The sequence below is a fragment of the Zalophus californianus genome, chromosome 5 (genome assembly GCF_009762305.2).
Source record: "Zalophus californianus isolate mZalCal1 chromosome 5, mZalCal1.pri.v2, whole genome shotgun sequence".
Taxonomy (NCBI): Eukaryota; Metazoa; Chordata; class Mammalia; order Carnivora; family Otariidae; genus Zalophus; species Zalophus californianus.
Window position 1 is genome coordinate 133062601 of NC_045599.1, and position 20935 is coordinate 133083535.

At 34.3% G+C, this 20935-nt stretch overlaps 1 pseudogene; it reads left to right on the forward strand.

Moving 5' to 3' along the window:
- Positions 1-3175: 3175 nt before the first annotated feature.
- LOC113928460 overlaps positions 3176-20935 on the forward strand; it is a 55140-nt pseudogene continuing 37380 nt past the window's right edge.

Here is a 20935-nt window from a genome sequence, read left to right on the forward strand (position 1 = left end):
TTTTTAAAACTCAATATAAAGAATCTTAAATCTATTTGTGTAAACAAAAAAAATTAAAAAAAAACAAGCAAACATATTTATTAAATAATTATTCAAGTGTATTATCCTTTAATGATGCTTTTTTTCCATATATCCAAATGCTATTTAAAAACTGAGTTCGTTTTATAAACTGAGGCAACATAAGAAATTACAAACACTTTGGGAGCCTGGGTGGCTCAGTTGGTTAAGTGACTGCCTTCGGCTCAGGTCATGACCCTGGAGTCCCAGGTTTGAGTCCCAGGTTTGAGTCCCGCATCGGGCTCCCGGCTCAGCAGGGATTCTGCTTCTCCCTCTGACCCTCCCCTGTCTCATGTGCTCTCTCTCTCTCTCATTCTCTCTCTCAAGTAAATAAATAAAATCTTAAAAAAAAAAAAAGAAAGAAAAGAAATTACAAACACTTTAAAAATAATTTTATCTCCGGGAACCTGGGTGGCTCAGTTGGTTAAAAATCAGGACTCTTGATTTCAGCTCAGGTCATGATCTCAGAGTAATGAGATCAAGCCCCACCTTGAGTCACCCCTCAGGCTCTACAAGCTCAGTGGGAAGTCTGCTTTTCTCCCTCTCCCTCCTCTCTGCCTCTTCCCCCACTCCAGTACACACTCTTTCTCTCTCTAAAATAAATAAATCTTTAAAAAATACTTTTATCTCTTATGGATAAACATCAATGTGTAAATATGAAGCTATAGATTTTTTTTGGTATAATGCTATGAAATTTACTTATATGTGGTTTTAATGGCCCATTTTTAAATTATTTAATATGATTGTATTTAGTTATATTTGAAAAATAAAAGATAGCATAGTATTTAGTTATATTTATCACATTTAGGACAGTAAAGTACAATCCAAGACTTCAGTAATGCAGAACACAACAATAAACCATGTGAAGAGAATATCTATGCAATCTATTTGCAGGTTTCCATTTATCATGGCACCTCACTATACATAATACATGAGTATTTGACAAGTTGCTTAAACATGATATCTCATCATTTTTCTTTTATTTAACTAAAATATACTTGAAAATTTACAGGTAACATTGTAAGCAAGAAAATATCTTTGTTTCTTAAGTTTGTGAATAATGTTATAATTATCATTCCCATGATTTGTGTTTACCACTGATTTGAGCTGATGTGATGTTACCTTTAACCTCATAGCCTTTCAACTTGTTGAAAACACTTTTGCATAGAAATCTTACTGAATACACTAACACAAATATAAAAATACAAGCTCCTCATTAGTAATTGGTCAATTAATCCCTTTTTTTTTTTAAGTGTAAAGAGTAGATTTTTTGAAATTCTCTAGCATTGAATGGCCTAGATACACAAATCAGAGTTGGGGCTCATGCTGATCTTCGGTAAGTACCCAACAATGGAATCACATTTTAAAAAAATAGATCTCTTCCTTGGGCCTTGTCATATTGCTATATTATAGACATCTGAAAGCTGCTGATAAAATATTGATGTTTTCAAAAGCCATTGTCACCTACAAACATCTCAGCTTGAATTCATTTCTGAGATTAAGAATACTGTGTCTAAGCAGAATACTACAAGGATGAGAGATGACAGAGAGGAAAGCAATAAAATGACCACTGAGGAAGGTACTGAGCTCTGATTTAGTGGTGACCTAGTGATATGACAGTAGGCAAACTATTTCATCTTTTAATTTTTCAGCCTCCATATTTGCAAAGAAGGGCTAATACCTGTACTCCTATTACATTTTAAGAGGTAGATCATTTCTTTTCAAAATAGGGTATTATTAACCTAGCTCTCACCCTGACCTCCACAGGGTGGAGATAATTAACCAGAAGAAATTCAAAAGTCATAATTATACTTGCAAATAAAAGAAAGGAGTACTGTGAACTTTAGCTAGTTCTGGTCCACAGTGCATAGTTAGAAACCCATGAGGCCAAATGTGACAAAAATCTAATTGGATGCGTATACTGTATATTGATTATTATACATATACATTCTGCATACGTAAACAAGGGATCTGAAGAGAAACAAAATATTAGTTTGAATAAAATATGGAATAGAGACATATTTAGAGATATCTTTCTAAATATACAGTTATGACCTGATAATCTAGAAGACAAAGAACTTACTTAATCTTTAAACTTTAGTGTCATTGAACTTACTTAATCTTTAAACTTTAGTGTCATACATTCCCTTGATTTATGAAATAAAATTTGACCTTAGCCCATATATCACATACATCACATATATCACACCTTGAAGGTTCTGGGAAACTGACTGCAAGTATTCATCATTATTCAATGTGACTAAAAGGTAATAACACTGACATTTGTAAAGCACATAGCAGGAATCATGTCCATCTTGTAGTACTGTCCAGTTTTTTATGATCCCATACAAGAAAAACTTAGCAACCCTCTGCTATCTCTCCTTTTGTGTTTGTTTATTTCTTGTGCTTTTATAATTTGCTTACGTTGTTTTTTTTACTGCAGATATCATTTTCTAGTTAATGATTTCATCCAAATTAACCACCGCTTGTCTTTCTCTTGTGACTTCAGTTAACAAGTAAATGGCAGACTCCTTCAGTTATCTAAACATTCACAATTCCTAATGTAGTCTTCCTCACAGCAGTGCCTAGCCCATCCCTCTTCAGGATGAGAAGGTCAGTTACTCAATTCCTCCCTCTATTGTAACCTAGTGTTAGACACCAGGCCTAATTCTTGCTGATTGAATCCGGAATGAAATATGCTGGGAGCTTCTGCAAGTTCTGATAAACTAAATGATGAAAGAAGTAGAGTCTAGCCCTACTCTTCCTGCTATGGGGCATTATTTTGGGAGTACTAGAGGCTGAAAGTCACTGTTATCATCAAAGAGAAGGGCCAGAAAACAATACAGAAGGTGACTTTGAAAAATGCTAACATTAAGTAATTAAGAGAACCCTGGAATCCATTACTCTTAGATTTCTTGGCATATAAGCCTTTTTAATGAAGCATACTATATTTCAGCCAAACTACTTTAACAGATTAAAAGCCTTAAAAATTGCCTAAGCTTTAGTGTTAGAACCAGGATTTAAATATACATCTCTTAATCCAAGGTGCTGTATGCTGTTGATGTATAAGCAGTGTTCCCTGTGTCTCTGGTAGGTTGGATAAAAATGTCAGGACATAATGGGAAACAGGAAAAAAAGGTTGGAATTACATTTGAGCCAAGAAAACATCATCATGCTCTGTATCTATGAGTTACCTCTTTCACCATGGTCAGAATTTCCACAGGTAGGTTTCGTTAATCAAGAAGGGATACTGGTTGAAACTATGTGTAAATGTCAGTGCATGTGCATATTTATAGTGTTTTCTAATTAATAAATGATTAAAAGACATTAAGTTAATATTGTTAGTAATTTATGGAAGTTAAACACTTTTTTCTTTCTTCTTTTAGAGAGAGGGAGTGAGAGGTGGGGTCGGTGTGAAGAGAAAGAGAGAATCTTAAGCAGGCTCCACACCCAGTGCATAGAGCCCAAAACAGGGCTCAATCTCAGGACCCTGAGATAATGACCTGAACCAAAATCAAGAGTCAGATGCTTAAGTGACTGAGCCACCCAGGCACTCCAGTAATTTATGGAAGCTAAAGAGAGAGAGAGAGAGAGAGAAGAAATGCACATTTACACATAAGAGTCCATGATTGAAAGGAAGAATATCAAAATGAAACACAGAAAAATCTTAGCTCAATTCCTGGCACAAAGTAAGATGTTAATAATTGACAGCAAATATATGTTTTTGTTTTTGTTTTTTTAAAGATTTTATTTATTTATTTTGAGAGAGAGAGATAGCAAGAGCAGAGGGAAGGAGGGAGAGGGAGAAACAGACTCCCTGCTGAGCAGGGAGCCTGATGCGGGGCTCGATCCCAGGACCCTGAGATCATGACCTGAGCTGAAGGCAGACGCTTAATGACTGAGACACCCAGGCGCCCCGCAAATATATGTTTTTAATCAAATGGATAAAAGATGAAAACAGTGATTAAACAAACCCATAAAAACAGTCCAAAAATAAGCACAAACTCAGGAATTTGTTTTTTAGTTTCCTGTTGCTGCTGTAACAAATTACCACACATTTAGTGGCTTAAAACAACACAAATTTACTATCTCATAATTTTGGAGGTCAAAAGTCCAAAATCTGTCTCTTGGGGCTAAAGGCATTGTGTCAGCCGATTTAGTCCTTCTAGACAATCTATTTCCTTTTTTCCTAGTTTCTAGGGGCTATATTCTTTGTCATTTCTCCTTCCTCCACCTTCAATCCACCATGTTGCATCTTCAAAATCTCACTCTGCTTCCACAGTTACATTGCTTTCTCTAGCTCTGACCTTTCTGCCTCCTTTTTATGAGGAGTCTTGTGATTACATTGTATTCACCTGGAAAATCCGGTATAATCTCTGCATCTCCATATCATTAACTTAATCTCATCTGCAAAATCCCCTTTTTCACTGAGTTACATATTTATGTGTTCTGGAAATGAGAAGATGAATACCTCTGGAAGGAGTCATTATTCTGTCTACCAAACTGACCAATAACGTATGTACTCAAGTTATATCAGTGGTGTTAATCCATATACCAAATCTTTCAGGAAGACCAACTTTCTCACCTTCCCTGTTTGCCTAGGACTCTTACCAGTTTTACAACCTATGTCCCATGTCCCACTATACCTTTTCAATCTTGGACAAAGAGGGATAGCTACCTTATCTGGGCCCCTAGCAATTCTAGTCTCCATTCACCCCTCATAAAACAAAAAATGACATCTGTGTTTTGGGCAATGCTGGGTTTCATTTACAGAATACTTGGCTGGATAAGGGATGTAGTGGTAGCCATGATTAAAGGTTAGGTTTGGAGAAGACTAAAAAGACTGTAAGGTATGTGAAATCCAAGGGGACACTGGTATATTATACAGTCTTCATGATATTCTTTGGCCATTGTTCTGAGTTTTTATTGACAAATGTATAATTAAAACTAACTTGATTCATCTTTAAAATGTGTCAACCTCTAGGTCACTCAAGTCAGAGATGCAAGCATCCTTCAGAAAAGATTTAGTTAAAATCATAAAATTTTGGGGGGAAGTTTTGGAATCATTTTTTTTGCATATACCAGAAATGCTAGTATTGATTATTATCATGTCAAAACTATCATCCATGAAACCCATATATATATATATATATACATATATATATATATGTATATATATATATATATGTATGTATATACAAACAAATTAACTGGAAGTTTATACCTTATTTATTTAACTTTTTTTTCATCATGATGAGCGTACTCTTTAATCCTCATCACCTATTTCAGCCATTCCCCCCAACTCCACCCCCCCATAACCATCATTTACCATATTTCCATATTTTGCCCAGCTTAACTAGTATTTTGGCATTGTGGCAGTATTTTGGCACCGCAGGCGGTGGTGTAGGCGCGGCTGACCGGTGGGATCTGTAGGTACTCCAGCCGGAGGCTCTGGAACGCCATCTTCCCCACCGCCGCCTCCTTTTTATTTATTTTTTTTTGACATTCACTCAATGTTTAGTATCTGCTGGGTACTGCATTCAGTGCTTTACATGCTTCATCTAATTTAATTGGACCATTTTAATATTTGGATAGTATGATTTTCCATTAAGGAAGCAATACAAATTTACCTGAATTTAATTCATGGCAAACATACAGTACACGTTTCTCCCTGATGTTGCAGATGCACCGAGTGAATGGATATCTAAGAACTCCATTTGTTCACTGTTGTAGGTGGAACGCTTAATCCAAGCGCGAGGCTGGGAGTTCATGTGGAATGAGCGACTAGGATACATTCTGACCTGCCCTTCGAACCTTGGCACAGGCTTACGGGCTGGTGTCCACATTAGGATCCCAAAGCTCAGCAAGGTAATGTTACAAAGCCAACAGCCGTGTTGGGTTCCACCAGGAAAAGTTCAGCTGTGACTTCCTTGTGGAGGGAGAAAGGGGTTTTCTTATTTCTAAGAACATTTATTCTTAGAAATTTATTTTAGAAAATTTATTTTAACTAAAATTTATTCTTAGAACATTTATTTTAACTAAAATTCATATAGTGATCTTTTGGATACATGCTTTGCAATATCATTATTACCTAGGAACCACAAAATGCTTTTAACTATTGGTGATAATTAAGTCTAAGATCCATATTAGTTATTCATAAATATAATTTTAGTTAAATTAAAAATGTTTTCATTTCAAGGAAAAGTTCTTACAATGAAAATATATAACTGCATATAACAAGGTTATTTTCTTTAGTATTTAGGATTTCAAAATTTCAAAGTTTCTAAAAAAAGGTACTCTCAGGAAAGGACACAATAGGTACCTTCCAAGACTTTTCCTGCATTTTAATTATCTCAGTTCTTAAAGGAGATTTGGTTATTCCACTTTCCTAAAATCATTCCTCTGAATCCGATGAGAAATTGATAGGCTTGCCAAATATAAAATATTAAAAAAAAATCCCTATTTTAAAAGCTATTTTATCCACAAGCTTCTTCTCAGCAAAATATAATGACCATGCTGCAAATATGATAAACATCAAATACATTAAATACATACACACATACATACCACTATGACAACATGACAAAATCACAACAGTTACTAAAAAAATGCATTTTCCAGGAAGTAAAATCTAATATCTACTTCCAGAGAAGTTTTGCAAGAAACATAAAAAGAGACATAAAAAAAACAAGAGAATATACTGGAATTAAAAAGATAACCTCAATATGTGGTGTCATAATAGTCCTTCAAAAATTGACCTTATTTCTTGATACTCTATTTATGAGAAGTCTATTAAAAAGCACTCTACAAAAGATTTTTGGACAGGACAAATAAATATAAAAAAATAATTGAAAATTAGAAAACACTTGAAGAAAAAAAGCCTTTATAATATACTAATTTGTTAATTTTCTATTCCACTAGAAGCAGAGGAAAGAAAATGCAACCAGGTATAGAGATGATTCTCTGTTTACAAAGTATGAGCAGCTAAGCAAGGAAGCAAGAACATACACTATAATTAATAATAAAAGTAATAATATTAATAAAACAATAACAAAGCACAAATTGAAACTTTAAAAACAACAGCCATGAAGTAAAACTAACTTCCAAAATATTTATGTGGCAAATTAACGTTATTATATCAATCTGGAAATCAGAACAGAGTTAAGAGATAAATAAGAAACAGACCACAGCTTTACGCTATTTTACACTGAGTTTGAATAAAGGGTGTGATTCTTTTTTTAGAAGATCTCAATGCTTCAAAAGAAAAAAAAAGATCTCAACACTTCACATCAACTTGTCAGTATTTAATATACTACATTTTGTGTTATATACATGGTTATATTACAGCACATTTCATTTTCCATTTGTTATTTCTGATAATATTTTTCTGTTCATTTTATCTTAATGGGAAACTTACCCTAATTATGTGGTAAATAAACTGTCAAAACTGAAATGTCAGTGCTTAATGTAAAAGTCAAAGAAAAAAGTCGGTAGCTATGTATAAAATTATATATTGGATACTGTTATTGCTATTTTAAGATAGACATTGTTAGTCTCTAAAGCAGAAAACAAATCATCAAGTCACAGCTAAAAACAGAAAATAGGAAGAATAGCAGCTAAAAGAACTAAAAGCCTGTTCAGCTAAAGTTTATCTCAGGGTCCAATTATATATATGCAGCTATTTTATTTTTCTATTTCTCTTTTCTTTTCTATTGAAACCCAACTATAATTGCAAAAGAAAAGTTCCCTCATGGAAACTTCAAAATATGGGTGTTCTACTGAGCTTATCATACATAAATGCAAGGGTTAGGTGATACAGGTATTATGATCCAGATCAATGATGGTGAGAAAATATATTATTTGGGATGCTTAGGATTAAGAGATGCAAAGTAAAGAAGAAAAATCAAAGAAGAAAGATAAGGAAAGATGATTCTTAGTTACCTATTGCTGCATAATAAATCACCTCACAATTTAGTGGCTTAAAACAATAATGTATTTTATCTCACAGTTTCTGACGGTCAGAAAATCAGGTGCATCAGACCTGGATTGTCCTGGTTTGGGGTCTCTCACGAAGTTATAGTTAAGAGGCTGGCTGGGACTGCAGTTGTAGTCATCTGAAGGCTTAGCTGTGGCTGGAGGATTTATTTCCAATATGGCTGCTTACTCACATGTCTGATAAGTTGGTCCTCGTTATTGACAACAGGTCATGGTTCTTCACCATGTGGACCTTCCATAAGGCTACTTGAGTGTCATCACAATATACCAATAGACTTCTGGAGCAAAATATTGAAGAAAAACACAACGTGGTACCAATATTTGTTTTATAATCTAGCCTTGAACGACTCATGCCATTATTGCCACAATCTCATATTGATTATATAGGTCAGAGAGGACTGCATAAGGATGTGAATATCAGGAGGTAAAGTTCATTGGGTGTTTTCCTGCAGTCTGTCAACCACAGAAAGAAAAAAAGATACCTACTTTTGAAAAAATAATCATATAATATATAAAACTGTTTTTTTGTGTTAATGTTATAACAGAATCTGGGTTGAAGGAGCAAAAGGATCTCACAACATATTGGGCTAGTTACTTAGGAACAGTGAGTTTGTCTCATTTCTTGATTCCATCCAAAATAAGTATGTGTGCTAGGGCCTTGTGCTGGTACACTATTATACATAGGATTCCCCAAACCCTATGGCTTTGCAACAAGGGAAGGACACTTGTTTTTTGAAGATGTTTGAGGATTAGTATATCTTTTTTAGAATCTAACAAAATGTTATATGCAGAGTGAGGTTAGACTACACAAAGTCCAAACCGTCCAGTGATATTGAATTCAGAGTTTGCTGTTCCAACCACAAGCAAGTTTTATGCTTTCTGGATTTTTAGGTTCTTGATATAATGAAATCCCTGAAGACTGGTTGAGAGTTTGTTCCAACATACAGACTTCTTATGTAAAAGATGAAGACTTTAAGCTTAACAGACAAAATTTCATCTAGTTATCAGGATCAATTTTCCTTAGAAGGGAGTAAGAAGTTATTATACTTTCATTATTTATTTTCTTTCACATATGCAAGTGGTTTCCATCTTTCCTCACCTTCCTCTTCTTTGAAAGTCAGTAACTAGAATACCATTAAGAAGAAGTGTAATGGTATTTTTTGTCCCCACAGATTAGTCTGATTACTGTAATCACCATAGAATGTCTACTATCTAGTTGTTGCCCAAGTTTATTGTCTCAAACCTGTCTTTATGGATCCCATTACAGTTCTGTGACTTAATTCCTTGTATAAATGTTAATATTGATGTTATTAAATTTACTCCAGATGCCCTAAAATTACACACTCTGATGGAACAAGCAGAAACATTTTTTAAATGTACTTTGAAAACATAGAGCAGATCTGAAAAATATAAGTAAAATAATTCAAATCAAAACAAACCAACCAATCTAACAGATCAAGATCTCATTTAAATTCCTTTAAAGCCTGGAAATCTTTCATATTCATATAACCCTGCCTATCTCTACACACACACACACACACACACACACACACACACACACACACACACACCCTCATACACACTGAAAACAACAGAAATTAGTATTTGCCACATTGTGCTGGCTCAGGCAGATACCAATAGTGTACGTGGCCAATGAATAGCACTTAGCTCATCTATCCAAAGTTCATCTTTACAAACAAGTTGACTTAACCATTTTTTTAAAGAACCTGGACAGTGAGAGTGGGTATGGTGAGTCCCAGAGTCCCCACAATCCATTTTGGATTTTGGATATCAAAAACTTTAAGATAATAAATTTGTGTTGTTTTAAAACAATAAATTTGTATTGATTTTTAAAGCAGCAATAGGAAACTAATTTAAATTGTTTAAAATGTTCCATTTAGCTAAGTACTAATTTGAAAGGTGGATATAAAGGGAGCTATAAAACAGCATAAGTGAGCCCAGTACACCACCAAGGAATGCAAAGATTTGTAGCATTGCCAGAGAGTGAATATTATAAGGCATTTTGTACTGTTTTTCTTATGATATTCTTAAGGAATCTTGGAAGAAGTTACACTTAAATTGAGAAATAAAAAATCAGAAGGAGTCAGACATTTAAAGACAGAATGGGGAGCTGGCCACAGAGTATCATTCTGATTATAGTGAACAATATGAATAAAGGCACCAAGGAAGAAAATAGATTTTCATGCTTACAAATTAAGAGAGCAAAGATGTACCAAGAACATTGGAAATTAGGTGGAGGAATATTATCTTTAATGAAGGAGAGACTAGATTAGGTTTCTTTAAAGATCTATCACTGAGGAATAATTTGATACACTGAATTAGAGGGATATGGGAAACAGTGAAACCTTTATGGGGCACAAGAATTCATCATGAGGTCCTTACTATTGAAATGTGGTTCATGGACTAGTAGCATCAGTTAACACAGGTAAGATTGTTAGAAATACACAACTTTAAGGCCAGTCCTGACCTACTGAAGCAGAATCTGATTCATTTTAATAACATTCCTAGGTAATTCATATACACATGAGAAAGATGCAGTAAGTGGAAGTTTCCTAGGAGAAAGAAAGAAAATCTAGAGACCCAATTATCATATGAGAGAAGAGCAGCCAGAAAGGGAGAGGGCAGAAACTTAGACAAGAAATGAGTACAACAGGATTTTTTGAAGTGAAACGCTGTATTCAGTGTAATGGGCAATGTGACCCTTCTTATAATCTCACATATCTTGAATAAAATTACAGAAAACAAATTATGCCAGTGTGATTAGATGGTTTCTGGAAGCCAGTGAAGGGGATGAGTTTTATGTCAGCGCAGTCCAGGGCCAAAAGGACAGCCATCTACCTGGATTACCTTCCATAAGTCAGTGGATTTTTTTTCTCTTAGATATCAAAAGTAGAGAGGAAAATAAATTACATACTTCAAAGTTTGGGTACTCTACATAATTTTGAATGTTATTATTTGCTTTAAGTTGTTTTTCTTCTAAAATCTTTCTCATGCTAATATTAGTGTCAAAAATTATCAATTTAAAGAGAAATGTTCTGGGTAAATGTAATGGTACCAATGATATCAATGAGAAATATCAGGTAATATTTATTAAGGGTATCATACCAAAATAGTACACCAAACATTCTATAGAGCTGATGAAAATACACAACGTTTTGACTATAACTAGCTAAATATCTTCATTGTACATGGTCCTTACTACTATATGTTCCCCAAAATCTGCTCCTAAAAAGGTATTTACATGACAACATCTATCAGGGATAATTTGAAGGGGCATTTGATAATTTTATAAATATATACAAAATTTATTTATGTATACTCACATGCAAACAGACACATATTTAAAAAAGCACTTTAGAAAAAAACTGATATTAATACAGAAAGCTGGGTGTTACATGCTCCACTTTTTTTGTTCATGAGGAAATCAAGGCATGGAGCAATAATACTTTTTTAACCCCCATCCTCTTTCTCTCTGGCAAACACTTGTTTGTTCTCTGTATTCATGAATCTGTGTCTGTTAGGTTTTTTGTTGTTGCTGCTGTTTGGATTCCACATATAAATGAAATCATTCGGTATTTATCTTTCTGACTTACTTTGCTTAACATAATATTCTCTAGGTCCATGCATATTGTCACAAATGGCAAGATCTCATTCTTTTTTATGGCTGGGTAATATTCTTGTGTGTGTGTGTGTGTGTGTGTGTCTGTCACTTTTGTTTTGAAGGTTTATACACAGCATAGTTTTCTTTCCTTTTTCTTTCTTCAAATGTTTATTTTAATTCTAGTTAGTTAACATACAGTGTGATATTAGTCTCAGGAATAGAATTTAGTGATTCATCATTTACATACAACACCCAGTGCTCTTCACAACACGTGCCCTCCTTAATCTCCATCACTCATTTAGTCCATCCCCCCATGCACCCTCCAGTAACCATCAGTTTATTCTCTAGAGTTAAGAGTCTGTTTTCTGGCTTGCCTCTCTCTTTTTTTCCCTCCATGTTCATCTTTTTTGTTTCTTAAATTCCACATATGAGTGAAATCATATGGTATTTGTCTTTCTCTGACTTATTTTGCTTAGTATAATATACTATAGCTCTGTCCATGTCATTGCAAATGGCAAGATTTCATTTTTTTAATTTTTTAAAAAAATTTAAATTTCATTCTTTAGATAGACAGATGGATGCATAACTTCTTCTTTACCCATTCATCAGTCATCAGTCAATGGACATTTGGGCTCTTTCCATAATTTAGCTACTGTTGATAATGCTGCTATAAATATCGGGATGCATGTACCCCTTTGAATCTGTATTTCTGTATCCTTTGGGTAAATACCAAGTAGTGAAATTGCTGGATCATAGGGTATTTCTATTTTCAAGTTTTTGAGGAACCTCCATACTGTTTTCCAGAGTGGTTGCACCAGTTTGCATTCCCACTAACAGTGCAAGAGAGTTCCCCTTTCTCCACATCCTGATATCTGTTGTTTCTTGTGTTGTTAATTTTATACATTCTGACAGGTGTGAGATGATGATATCTCATCATGGTTTTGATTTCTATTTCCCTGATGATGAGTGATGTTGAGCATCTTCTCATGTGTCTGTTGGCCATCTGGATGTCTTCTTTGGAAAACTGTCTATTCATGTCTTCTTCCCAGTTCTTAACTGATTGTTCTTTCTGGGGTGGGGGGTGTTGAGTTTTATAAGTTCTTTATATATTTTGGATACTAATCCTTTATCAGATAATGCCATTTTCAAATGTCTTTTCCCATTTCGAAGGTTCCTTTTAGTTTTGTTGATTATTTCTTTTGCTGTGCAGAAGCGTTTTATTTTGTTGAAGCCACAATAGTTTATTTTTGCTTTTGTTTCCCTTGCCTCAGGAGATATATTTAGTGAGTACTTGCTATGGCCAATGTGAAAGACTTTACTGCCTGTGTTCTCCTCTAGGATTTTGATGGTTTCCTGTCTCATGTTTAGGTCTTTCATCCATTTTGAATTTATTTTTGTACATGGTGTAAGAAAGTGGTCCAGTTTCATTATTTTGCAGGTTGCTGTCCAGTTTTCCCAAGACCATTTGTTGAAAAGACTTTTTTCCATTGGATATTCTTTCCTTCTTTTTCAAAGATTAGTTGACCATATAGTTGTGAGTTCATTTCTGGATTTTCTATTCTGTTCCATTGATCTATGTGTCTGTTTTTGTGCCAGTACCATACTGTCTTGATCACTACAGATTTGTAATATAACTTGAAGTCCGGAAATATGATGCCTCCAGCTCGGCTTTTCTTTTCCACGATTGCTTTGGCTATGAGGGGTCTTTTGTGGGTTCCATATAAATTTAAGGATTGTTTCTTCTAGCTCTGTGAAAAATGCTCCTGGTGTTTTGATAGGGATTGCATTCAATATGTAGATTGCTTTGGCTAGTATAGACATTTAACAATATGTGTTCTTCCCATCCATGAGCATGGGATGTTTTTCCATTTCTTTGTGTCACCTTCAATTTCTTTCATGTGTTTCATAGTTTTCAGAATAAGGATCTTTTACCTCTTTGGATAGGTTTATTCCTAGGTATCTTATGGGTTTTAGTACAGTTGTAAATGGGATGGATTCCTTGATTTATCTTTCTGCTGCTTCATTATTGGTGTATAGAAATGCAACAAATTTCTGTATTTTTCAAATTTCTTTATTTTGTATCCTGTGACTTTACTGAATTCATGTATCAGTTCTAGCAATTTTGGGGTGGAGTCTTTTGGGTTTTCTATATAGAGTATCATGTCATCTGTAAATACTAAAAGTTTGACTTCTTCCTTGCTGATCTGGATGCCTTTATTTCTTTTTGTTGTCTGATTGCTGAGGCTAGGACTTCCAGGACTATCTTAGGTAACAGTAGTGAGAGTGGGCATCCTTGTCTTGTTCCTGACCATAGAGGAAAAGTTCTCAGTTTTTTCCCACTGAGGATGATTTTAGCTGTGGGTTTTTCATATACGGCCTTTATGATGTTGAGGCATGTTCCCACTATCCCTACTTTGTTGAGGGTTTTTATCATGAATGGATGTTGTACTTTGTTAAATGCTTTTTCTGCAGTGATTGAGAGGATAATATGGTTCTTATCCTTTCTTTTATTAATGCAGTGTATCACATGGATTGATTTGTGAATAATGAACCACCCTTGCAACTTGGGGATAAATCCCACTTGATCGTGGTGAATCTTTTATGTAATGTTTGATTGAATTTGCTAGTATTTTGTTGAAAATTTGTGCATGGAGTGATAATATTTTTTAAAAAGATAATTATTAAACACTAAACATGTTGTGTTAATTTCCTAGGGCTGTCATAACAAATTACCACATAGGTTCTCAGAGTTCTGGAGGCCAGGAGTCCAAAACCACGGTGTGAACAGGGCCACACTCCCTTGGAAAGCTCCATCCTTCCTGGCCTTTTCCTGGCCAAGGGTGGCTCCCAGCAATCATTGACATTCCTTGGTTTGGAGATGCATACCCAATCTCTGCCTCCATCTTTACACGGCCTTCTTCCCTGTGTCTCTGTGTTCTCTCATCTTATTTCAAGGACACATCTTTGGAGTTAGGGCCCACCCTAATCTGGTATGATTTCAACTTAATTACCCTGCAAAACCCTATTTCAAATAAGGTCACATTCATAGGTACTAGGGGTTAGAATTTGAACATATTATTTTGAGAGATACAATTCAACCCACTAAGATGCTAAATACTCTCATTAGTTACCTAATTTGGTTCTCAGAGTAACCCAACGAGGTAAGTACTAATATTCCTTCTACCTTTTATATGAAAATCCTACAGCCTAGAAATGTAATATCTTATACATGACTGTTCAGCAAGTTGGAGGTGGATTGGGATTCTGATCCAGACAGCTTTACTTCAGAGCTCAAAATCTTAACTATGCAGAAGAACATTTAAGTAATATTCCCATGAGATGTCACAAACTAGCATGTGAAATTCTGTCTTTTGTCTCCACAGTTTGTGTTTTATTCATTACATCAGAATCACTTCCAAATTATCCAGGTGTACCTTGTTCCTATGCTTATTCTGGATTCTCAATAACTGGATTATTGAAATGTTAACCGATACCATTTTTCTCTTTGTTTTTCACTATTTGTTTCAATTGGTATTTACTGAGTACCTGCTCAAAGCCAGGCATATCATCTAGTAATAGGCTACTATTCTGGTGTAGCCTCCATCATTATACAAAGGAAATTATGTATACATGTGCATATATATATATATATGTACATAAGTATATATTTAAGGATGAATATATTTCCATAATACTCTTGTCATAGGATTTAGTTCATTTATAAAGAGATTTTTTAAAAATACTATTGTAAGAAATCACTAAAATAGAGAATTTCAAGTCAGGTTCCCAAATAGAAATGATGATTGAAATTTAAACCATTTTCTACAGCCTATAATTTGAGAATTTCTTAGGAGGCAAAAATGGAATATTTTATAGACAAGTGAGGATAAGCTAATATGAAAGTATCAGGGAAGTTTTCTGAAAAACATGCAGAATATTTCTGTTGCAAGTTCTTGGTGTCTCTGTAGCACCTTAGCTAATTCTGCAGTGCTTAACTGTAAGTAGTGCCCGTTGTTCAGTAATTGACTAGTACTGAGAGCTGGATGACCTTTGAAAATGCCAACTGCTGATCAAGACCTGATGTAAAAGTCTTTAGGAGACCACAAATCTATGTACAGGATGTTGCTGCTCCAATAGCTATCATTCTTTTACTCTTAATGCCAAATTAGTATCAACTTCTAGTTGACACATTAAGGGTGATGACTATTGTTTCTCATGATAATAATGTTCTGATTTAAAAAACATAGAACCATCAGAAAATCAAAAAATAGGGCGCCTGGGTGGCTTAGTTGGTTGGGCGACTGCTTTTGGCTCAGGTCATGATCCTGGAGTCCCTGGATCGAGTCCCGCATCAGGCTCCCTGCTCAGCAGGGAGTCTGCTTCTCCCTCTAACCCTCCCCCCCTCATGTGCTCTCTCTCTCTCAAATAAATAAAATCTTAAAAAAAAAAAAGAAAATCAAAAAATAGAGTGAAATAAGATAAATTTGAAGGGTACTTTTGAAGCATATTTTCTTTGCTTTTTATGCAGCTTATGCTGAAATAATTAAAATTAAACTTATATATTGGAAAACATGTCACAAAGTTTTGTTAGGCTTTCTATGTTGTAGATTAGAATAAAAGAATTTCAGGGGTAGGTCATTGCATGGGTACGAACAGTATCATTGTGTGAATTGAAAACAGTTATAATGGTAAAATCCTCCTGATATTATTTTAAGGTACTCTGGAGAACTCATTTAAAGATTTTATTTATTGGGGCACCTGGGTAGCTCAGTTGGTTAAGCACTTGCCTTCGGCTCAGGTCATGATCCCAGGGTCTTGAGATCGAGCCTTGCATGGGGTTCTCCCTCTCCTCCCTGCTTATGCTCTCTTGTGCTCTTTGTCGCTATCTTTGTCTCTCTCTCTCTCTCAAGTAAATAAATAAAAGAGAGAGAGGGAGTGGGAATGAGCGAGAAAGAGAGAGATAGGGAGTAGAAGGAGGGGCAGAGGGAGAGGGAGAAGCAGACTCCCCACTGAGCAGGGAGCCTGATGTGGGGCTTGATTCTGGGACTCCAGGTTCATGACCTAAGCCAAAGGCAGACACTTAATTGACTGAGCCACCCAGGCATCCCACTTTGGAGAATTCATTTAAACATAAATGATGTCCCGAGTAAGATTAAATACCTCTGATAGTAGTGGAAATGTATAAAATATAGTCAAATGATAAAACATTAAAAACACAACTTGGTATTTCTTTAGTTATATTTGATAACTAATAACTTTAGTTAAATTTGATAGATTAATAAAATAGTTTTGGGTAGAAGCAGAAAGTCATAAATAGTATACAAGAAGAACACTACATTGTATTGACCTCCTAAATATTCTATGTACCAGCTTTTCTTACTATATGAAGTCATATTTTGAATATTATAATAAAAAAGTTATGTGACTTTTAATATGGGATTTATTTTGGAGATCTTGGTATCATTGTCTTCTATAATTTTTTATTAGATTTTATAAGGGAAATTTTATTCCCAACTCCCAATGTCATGGGACCATAAGTTTCTCCAGGTTTATTTTTATCCTCTGCATATTGTGATTATTGTAACTCATTCTGATTTCTTTTTTCTCTGCCTGACAGAATCTTATAGCTGACTTTGTAAAACAAGCCTACTAACTATACATGGCCTAATAACATACATTCCATATACTAACTTTTCCTTAATTAATACCTTAATTTCTATTTTATTCTCATTTAATATTTCCTTTAATTACCCTGAAATCACCTTAAATAATTTATAAGTTAAGTACATTATGAACAAACAAATGAAAGAATGAATAAACAATATAGTAATAAGAGAAAATCTTTTAGCAGTGGTTATAATTGGGGAACTATTGATATTTTATTACTTTTATTGATTTCTTTGTAGTTATAAAACTGCATGTATTTTGGGCGCCTGGGTGGCTCAGTTGGTTAAGCAACTGCCTTCGGCTCAGGTCATGATCCTGGAGTCCCGGGATCGAGTCCCGCATCGGGCTCCCTGCTCGGCGAGGGGCCTGCTTCTCCCTCTAACCCTCCCCGCTCTCATGTACTCTCTCTCTCATTCTCACTCTCTCAAAATAAATAAATAAATCTTTAAAAAAAAAAAAAACTGCATGTATTTTATTTTCAATATAAAAACAAATATAATAAAGTTGTATTAGAATTTTTAATGGAATGAATTATTATTAGAATTTCTTTAATAGAATGAATTATTTTAGAAGAATATTTTTAGAATAAATTATTGACATATAGTAAAGGACCTAATTTATTACAAATATTGATCTGACAGTATTTTCTAATCTATTTGCTGCACCACCTTGCTATTCAAACTACAGTGGGAGGCATCACCTAGGGGCTTGTGAGCAATGATGATACTGTGATATCTAGAGCCTCACCAGAAAACTACTGAATCAGGATTTGAACTTTAACAAGGTTTTAGGTTCTTATTTGCATGAGTAAAGTTTTAGAATCACTGCTGGATACTGCATCAAACAAAGTATCTCATGTAAAGGAATAATTCTATAGCCCAATAGGTTAGAATGTTATTTGTGTTATCTTCTGCATCTGTATAGTACCTTAACTTTTTTCACATTTCTGAGATCACAAACTATATATATATATATATGTACATTTTAAAGTTTATTTATTTAAGTATTCTCTACAACCAAGGTGGGGCTCAAACTCACAACCCCGAGATGAAAAGAGTCACATCTTCTCCCAACTGAGCCAGGCAGGCACCCCACAAACAATATATTTTAAAAATCAAACCCTAAATATTGCAAACACACTTGATAAAAATGATTTTTTTCAAGTAAAGATTATTTAGCATACTAAAGAATAAATGTTCCATATAATATACTTTGAAATTATTGGGTTAAGCCAAGAGAAAAATAAAAGGAAATCATTTTAGGTGCAGAGAGATAGAGAAGGACTAAGAAGCAAGATTGGATCTATAATGGAATTTTTTTCTATTTTCCATGCTGAGAATTTTCATATACATAGAAAAAATATAGTTTTACAATTCATTCAGTCACTCATTTATCAAACAGATAAGTATTAATTCATCCAGATGTTAGATAAAAGTACATATAAGAATATATTACCAGTGCAGTAGAAATTCATAAAAATATTTTTATGTATGCTATTATCATAGAAAAAAATATTATTTTTTAAAAGATTTATTTATTTAATTTTTTAGAGTGAGAAAGCATGGTGGGGAGGCATGGAGGGAAAGGGAGAGAGAGTCTTAAGCAGACTCGGTGCCAAGCATGGAGTCCGTGCCGAGCATGGAGATCAACATGGGGGATGATCTCACAACCCTGAGATCCTGACCTGAGCCGAAACCAAGAATCGGATGCTCAACCAACTGCGCTATCCGGGCACCTTGAAAAACATTATTTCTAATAAATTTTGCTTAAAATGCTATTCAGAGATAAATATGGTTAATTTTTTCAAATTTACATTATTATCCTTGATATTAGAAGTGTACTTTCTAATACCTTTTATGAGTATGTTTTCTATATAGTGTACATTTTTTAAACAACTTTCAGTATATTTTACATCAGAATTTATATATCACTAGTTCATGGAATATGACAAGACTGCCAAGTCTCACACATTCAGAGAAACCTCAATCTTTAAAAAAGTGTGATAATACATTTTCTATGGGTTGGTGAATGAAACTAGAATTTATATATTTCTTTGCATAACATCCCAGTCCTAATGAAATCTAGTCCTATCAGTAATGCTTAATTGAAAGATCTAGAAAGGATTAACTGTTTACTACTTTGAGCTAGTCCTTAATGCAAACTTACTGAACTCCTAAGGACAAAGAAACACCAAAGGGAGAGGAAGAAGGTGGCCACATGTCTTTAAAAATTTGTTTTTATATCTCTGGCAATATTTTTTAAACATGAGTCTATGCTGAAACTTTCATAGAGCTTTTATTGGTTTGAGGCACTCCCCTTAGGATTTAAAAACATACTCTGTTCAACTTTTTTTGAGAGGATCCTGAAATATATAAATCAATTAAGAGACTGGTGGGGGAACATCTTGTCTGACACCACTTTTGTCAGACTCCTGACCTGTCAAAGCCAATTTGTTTTTGGTCCTGATGAAGAAAAGGCAAGGGATGATGCTGGAGTCTTGGAAGATATTATCTCTCAGAATTTTTTGATTCATGAAAACAATTACATTTTGTTTACAAAAATAATTACATTTTGACGATATTGAATTTGCTTCCATTTTTGCTAATAAACCTAAGTGAAATGTAACTTTCTATAGGGATGGTGGCTTTTAAGAAATTAATCTGAAATTCAATTCTGTTGCAATGTATTATATAGCTACTAAATTAACAAAAATATATCAACGAAACAATGCAATGTGTTAAAATAAATTTTGCTGCTTATGCTTTGTTGCCTTTAACATACATTTATATTATAAACCTTGTAAAGTTTCGGTGTTTTGGTGGAAAGATAGCCTCTTATTATTAGATAATATTAATTTAAAAGCTCAGGTTCTACGATAACCTCCTTTTATGAAACATGGTGAGAGTAAATGGTGCTTTTATTTGGGTTGCTGTGTTTTTATTTTTCTTTGTTTTACATTTGTCATGTCCTTACCATTAAATTGAGAAGTGGATTTTATAAGTTTACTGCTTTACAGAATATTAAACAGGAAACAATTCTCTAAAGCATCTGCTACATTTCATATATGTGGGTTTTAAACTTAATGTTAACTTCACATTAAAACTCTTGCCCATATGAAAGTGAAAGACACAAAAAGCAAAACAAAACTAAATTTCAAGTAGCATTTAAAACCACTTTAAAAAAAATTCTACATGAGGGCGTCTGGGCGGCTCAGTTGGTTAAGCGACTGCCTTCGGCTCAGGTCATGATCCTGGAGTCCCAGGATCGAGTCCCACATCAGGCTCCCTGCTGAGTAGGGAGTCTACTTCTCCCTCTGACCCTCCCCCCCTCATGTGCTCTCTCTCAAATAAATAAGTAAAATCTTAAAAAAAAAATTCTACATGAAAATTAGCACCATGTAACACACTTTGCACATGTCTGATTTTAGTGTGATATTTTGTTTCTGCTTCATTTTATTTTCTTCAAACTATATGCAAATTATTCAGCATTTAATATAACTGAATCCTAAATCTTCCTTTAAATCTGATATATATCAACTCATTTAAGTTAATTTAAACTTCATACTTCACCAAATTTGGTATAATTTTTCTTTCT